This window comes from Neopelma chrysocephalum, unplaced genomic scaffold, assembly GCF_003984885.1.
Source record: "Neopelma chrysocephalum unplaced genomic scaffold, ASM398488v2 Primary Assembly neopelma1_63, whole genome shotgun sequence".
Taxonomy (NCBI): Eukaryota; Metazoa; Chordata; class Aves; order Passeriformes; family Pipridae; genus Neopelma; species Neopelma chrysocephalum.
In genome coordinates, this window is record NW_020897720.1 from 6,315,439 (window position 1) to 6,321,847 (window position 6,409).

The 6,409-nt window shown below is 47.8% G+C and overlaps 1 long non-coding RNA gene across 2 annotated transcripts; it reads left to right on the forward strand.

Moving 5' to 3' along the window:
• The first annotated feature begins 387 nt into the window (after nt 1-387).
• On the forward strand, nt 388-5,119 carry LOC113967301. Of its 2 annotated transcripts, none has more exons than XR_003534128.1 (3): nt 388-625; nt 4,621-4,818; nt 4,927-5,119. It is a non-coding gene; the product is annotated as an uncharacterized LOC113967301 (long non-coding RNA). The 2 variants fall into 2 exon arrangements; XR_003534129.1 differs by having other exon boundaries at nt 4,621-4,814.
• The last annotated feature ends 1,290 nt before the right edge of the window (nt 5,120-6,409 follow it).

The window sequence follows — 6,409 nt, forward strand, 5'->3', positions numbered from 1 at the left end:
TTTACCAAGCATCATCCTGATACTTCCTCCCGTAATTCGGGCATCTCATCCCACAGGGATGGCAGGGCCCTCCGGGGAAAGCTTTGTCTCAATCCAAGCAGGCAGGTGAGGATGGGGCTTTCTGCACCCACGACATCACGCAAAGTGGGAGGGACTGCCGGCTTCACTCTGTGTGTCCAAACCTAGCCCTGACCTGAGCCCCTGGCACAGCACAGCCCTGGGAGCCCCATGCAAGGCTGCCACTGCCTCCCACCCACCCATTGCTCTCCCCGCCATCTCCTCCTCCTCTCAGAAAAGGTCACCCCTCTTTGCCTGGCAACAGGAAGGAATGCTCGGCAGCAGGCACGGCTGATGGATGCGTCACAGCTGCCACCACGCTGTCACACGCCACGCAAAGGCCAGCAGTTACTACAGGAGGAGCGCTGGGGATGTGACAGACCTGAGACAGGGGGATGTGTCCCAGCTGGCTGCGCTTGGCACGACTCAGAAAACTGAGCTGATGTCTCCTTTCCCGCACCCAAACCTCACCGCTTGCAGGTTTCTAGTGGGTTTTTTGACATTCCCTGCTGGCAGAGGGGGATGGAGAGAGGAGACTGAGCCTGAGCACCTTCATCAACAGAGAAATGTAAATATCCTGAGGGATGGGCAAAAGTGGAAACTCCTGTCCTATAGGGAAAGCCTTCACTGATGGGAGACTGAGTGCTGTGCCCCTGATGCGAAGGCCAGACTCAGCAAGATCATCTGAACCATGTTAACAAGTTGAAGTTGTGTCAGGGAAGGGTTAGGTTGGATATTAGGAAAAGCTTATTCCCCCAGAGGGTGGTTGGGCACTGAACAGGCTCCCCAGGGCAGTGGCCACGGCCCCGAGGCTGACAGAGCTCAAGGAGTGTTTGGACAACGCTCTCAAGGACAGAGTGGAATTGTTGGGATGTCCTTTCCAGGGCCAGGAGTTAGACTTTGATGATCCCTGTGGGTCCGTTCCAACTCAGGATATTCTATAATTCTATGAACAAGACCCCTGCATAAAGCAATTTTTTCAGCTCTGCTGGTACTCATCCTCTCAGTTCTCTCCCAAGACTGCCTTGATCCTCAAGACTATAATGGCCAGAAGACATTTGTCTTAAAATTACCCTTCAGAACTGCCACTTTTTCCTCTATCCACTGCAAAGAACCTCTTCATAAAGCATGTTAACTGTTACAACATTTTAAATGGTAGAGAAAGCACTTTCTCTGCTCATGCTTTTCTACTGATACCTGGGAAGATCCTTAGGCAGCATCGTGGGTGAACTCCAGCTCCTGCAGGTGTTTCAGCCTCCTGCCAGGGAGCTCTTAGTGGTGGTACAGGTATCTACAAGCTCGACTCTTGTTCACTACACGCTGCTTCGCCCACAGATGCCAAGGATCCAAATTTGGAGCCTCATTCTCCCTATCCTCAGGCTTTGCAAATTCCTTTGCATTGCTCTGGGGCAGGAAGCAATGCCCTTTTGATCTACCCCACATGGGTTACCTTTACTGGTTATTGCAAGCAGAAAAGAGCCAGAGCCAGACCATAGGCAAAGGAACCAAGCAGAAGAAACTATTTGGTTTCCTGCTGCTGTTACAAGCCCTCCTGCAATCACAGGGAACGGGTGCATCTTGAGGCCAGAAATGCATAAAGCACTAAATCACGAGTTTTCAGCTCCCCAGTTTGTCCCCAAGAAGCAGCTTTGCCTTTATCACCTCTGGCTGTCACAGAATTGCCATCACCAGTAAGGCTGAAGGACCAGCACCTGCACTGAGCAATCAGCTCCCTGCAAGGGGCTCCAAGGTTGGTCAGAGAAGAAGACAGAAGGTGACAGGAGGAAAAGCCCTACAGTGGAGTGCACAGACCACCTGTCACCCCAGGAAAAGGGCTGTGTCCTGGACAGGTGAGAGCTCTCAGCTCTGAGACAGCACCAGGAGCATCAGGAGCTTACGGAGGGATCAGAAAGGAGCTCTTAGAAGAGGCACAGGGACAGCTCCCTTCCACAGACCCTTGGGCTTGTCCACATCTGCTCTCTGTGCCTGTCATCCCCCACCACTGGCACATGGAGTGCAACAAAACTGCTCACACCTGGATGAACTGCTCACAAAGTGAAATCGAGCACTAAGATGCTTTAAAGCCTTCTAGTAAAATAGGCATGAAAATTATTATCAAGTTGTGAGACTTTGTACGTCATCCAGAAGGCAGATGTTCAGCAGCTGCTGAAGGCAGAGGGTTGGCAAATTCCCCACTGCACACTGCTCTTGTCCAACTGGAGCAAACTGCAGAAACACATCCTTCCTGGGGGAATGTGCACAGAGCATGGCCTGGGCAGCTCTCCTTTGTCAGCTGCTCTCCTCCCACTAAGGGAGACAACCGACCTACAGGCACATTCTTCTTCCATCTTTGATTGTTGCTAAAAATAATCAATACAAACTACGTGGCTCAGCCTGTTCTCACCATTGTTCATTGTGGGGTGAAATCCAGATCAGATCGAACGTAATTCCATGTGCGGAGTGTTGCTGGTCTCCCAGGGCTCGTGTGGGAGCACAGTCAGTGTCTGTCTGTCCACCAGATACACACAGTGCTAATGGGCATGAGTGTGCAGATAGATATAATGCACTGACTGGGCCTCCAGCAACTGGGAGACGAGAAAACATGCACAGAAATGGAAAATGAAGATAAGGAGCTGGGTTTCCTCATGTACATGCAAGTAAGAAGTTGGAAATCCTGTGATCTTCAAAATAATGAGAGAATGTTCAACCCATTACATCCATACAACATCAGTCATCTCCATCCTGGTATCTGCAGAGCCACCTGAAAACTCAGTGTGTGCTCCCCAAATCCTCTGCTCATTATCAAAGTTTAGGTAAACCACAGCAGTTACATAGTTATTTTTCCTCCCAGTATGGTGAGACCAAACAATTAAAGGACAAGTCCCAAGTCTGAGAGATAACACCGCAAAATACAACATACTGGCAACTTCTGCCCATGCTCCAGAACAAACCTTAAACCAGCAAGAAGGTCTCATTTCTGCTTGCACTTCCACTTCAAGGGGCCAGAGCACATCTGACTTCTCATGAATACCTAAGCAAAACACAGGTTTCATCTGGCTGCCCTCTGCATGGATAATGGATATTTTACAAGGGGAGTGGGGAGGTGAACAGCCAAGAGAAATAAAGTGAAAGTCTAAAACTGCTATTAGAGATGGGAAGTCAGATGAGCAGCACCTGCAGAGCCCACGGGATCTCTTTACCTTCTACCCCAAGAAACCACTAATACCACTTGGGGTTATTTCTCCTGTGTGGTATTTAAAAGCCAGTTCTAAAGACTTGATTCAATGCCCACAGCAGTGCAGAAATGTTCCCAACCAGCTCCAGCAAAGAGTTAAACACAGGAAACCTGTTGATTAATTTGCAGGCAACAAGCTGCACTAATAAAGCCCTGGGGACCTTAATCAAGCTGTTTGCTGGTTGCCAGACCAAAGCAGGAAGATGGGCAGAGCTGTCAGGATGGATTAGTGTTTGCCCACTGGCAAACATTCTCCTGAATGAAAGAAAGCAGGGGAGAAACACACACATAAAGGTCTTTTCCAGCCTGAATGGCTCCATGATTCTTTACATGCAGCTGCAGAACACGGAGGGGAAGGAGGGGACGTGATGTGCCTGGCGCTGGCTGGGGCAGGGCCCGAGGCCGGATGGCTGCGGAGCTCCAGCCTACACAGGGGAGGTAACTCAGGAGATGGGTTTGGATCTTGGGCTTTACGTTCACCTCCATTGTTTGCAATTCCTTCCGAAAAGCTGGGAAGGAGAAATTTCTTCCTTTTTCTATTTAAAAAGATCCCGTGCTTTTCCATTCAATAATTTTTCCTGGCCTTCATTCTGCTCCCATTCCATGGAGAGCCGAATGAAATAAAGTTGTTTATGACTGACCCCATTTCGAAACGTTTTGGTGGCACACATTGGGGGCAGGATGCTTTGCAAATTCAGCTTAAGTTCAAAAAGAACCATTTCCTTTTGTTATGACAAGGTTTGACTTGGGTGCATTTACTGTTCTGACACAGCACCATTGGGTTAATGCAGCAGAATCCAAACAAACCCTCTGCCTTCCCATCTCTTAACCAACTGCAAGGAACCCAAGTGGAATCAGTACCAGAATAAGTAAGAATTACAGATATTAACTCTGTTTCTGGTTATTTGCATGTTTTAAGCAGCTAAACTTTATTTAATCTGATAATCCTTTCCATCAGAAGCATGTCCCTGTGTGCTGCCAGGGAGCATCTGTCTTGGGGTTCCAGTTCAACAGGCTGTGTGTCCAAGAGGATGTACAGAGCTTGTAAAACACCTGACTCTATACAGGAATCAGCATGGAAACCCAAAAGATTGATTTTATTTAGGTAAAATTTAACAGACCAAAACAAAGAAGCAGAGAATTGCTCAGCTGTGTATCTTACTTACACAAGGCCATTTCCCCCATCAGCTTTCTGCTGTTCCAGCCAGCAGGAAAGAAACATCCTGTGGGCATTCCTGCAGCTGGTGTAAGTTGCTATAGATCCACTCATCTCAGCACAGCTTTGATAATTTACACCCACCAAAGATCATCTTCTCCTGTGTTTACAGCTCCATCAAACATCACAAGGGACACAAGCAGGATGTTGACACCTCATGACTTGTACCCATGGATGAAGGGGATGGTGAGCACTAAGAAAATGCAAATGCAGCTGAGGATTAGCAAAAGGAATTATGAAAAACAAGTAGTGGAAATAATGATTCATCAAGAATTGAATCTGATGTTGAGCCCAGTCCTGCACTCAGTGGGTGAGGATTCCAGGCCTATAGAAACAATTTTTAAAGCTATTTAAATGAAAAAAAAAATGCCCATTGCTAATTTTGCAATAGCATGTTTTTGTCTACCCTATCTTACAGGCAGCTCAGGACCCTGGAAAACACATCCTTCTCACCCCATGGATACTCCTCTCCCCACTAAAACTTTGAGTCAAAAAGAAACACTGCATAACACTGAAGCCAGATAGGAAGATCTGTGTGAAAGTTTGCATCAAGCCAGAGGCCAGACTGAGTGAATGGTTCAGTATCTCTGAACCAAAATACCATAAATATACCAGCCTATATTATTTCCTAGCTGATCTCTGAGCACTTTCAATATACTTTAGAAAATAATGATGTCACAGTAGCCCCATTAATTGCTGGAAAACATGGACGTACAGAAACACAGATGACCTTGCTCAAGGTCACATATTCCTGAGAGGACACTGGATGCTGTCAGCCACCATGTCCTCCACCTCGTGGGGAAACACACCAGGCATTTCCCCAACAGCCAAATGCCATGTCAGCTCTAGCCAAGGCTGAAAGGATGTTCTCTTTGGGTACAGACATCAACAACAGGTCTGTGCCTTGAGCTGGAGAGAACCTGATAACCAGAAACACCCTCTCATGAGACAATATTTCCATTGCTTTCACTGGGAACAGGATCAGATCCAAAGCTGGGGAAAGGCTGGCACAGAACCCTGACAAGGGCTGAGGGCCATCAAACCTGGGTTAGCTCTCTTCACACCAACTGAGCAAAACAATCTTGCTCCGTTAGTGTCCGTCCTCCATCTGCAAAGTTTCAGGTTAAAACATTACAATTACAGGATAAAGTCAAGTGTCAAGTGAGTCACTACCATAAAGATGAAATAAGATAGCTCGACTTGAATCCCTCCACCCCACTCCAGGGTCAGCAGCCAAAACATTTCCCCCGTCAGCTGCAAATTTCCTGCATTGCCAGTGAAATCACAAGCAAAAAGCCAATATTAGCTTTTTCCCCTCAGTGTTCAAAGTTGGATTCCCACAGGCTGTAATTTCACCACCCCTCAGATAACTCAAAACCCAGCCAGAAATACGTTAACGCCACACTGACACACTGCATCTGCCCGGCTGGCTCAGCTCTGCTGAGGCCATTGAGGAAGGACTGTGCTGGGTTGTGTACTGGGAACAACTCCTGTTACTCTGCCTGGAGTAAGGAGAGCTGGCGAGGAAGGGTTGGTCATATGGACTCAGATATTTCCTACCAACAGCTCAGGCAGAGGCGGATGAATCTCCCTGAGGGAGAAACATGGGCCCGAGTACAAGGCAGAACTTTCTAACATCAGCTCTCATGTCACAAAGAGACTGGTGAAGTTATACTGATGAGCAAACTACATGGGATCACCAGAAAATGGGCTTCCTGGAAGTTCCTCACCTTCTTATATTTCCTTTGATGGAGCCAAGTGTCCAACTGGGGTCTTAGCCAGGATCTAACCAATGTTTGTCGGCCACCAGGGAGAACCTCTGGGAAGGAGAAGAAAGAATATCCTTCAGGGCATTCATGCCCTTACAAGAAGCACCAGGTACATGCCACAGACATGGACCA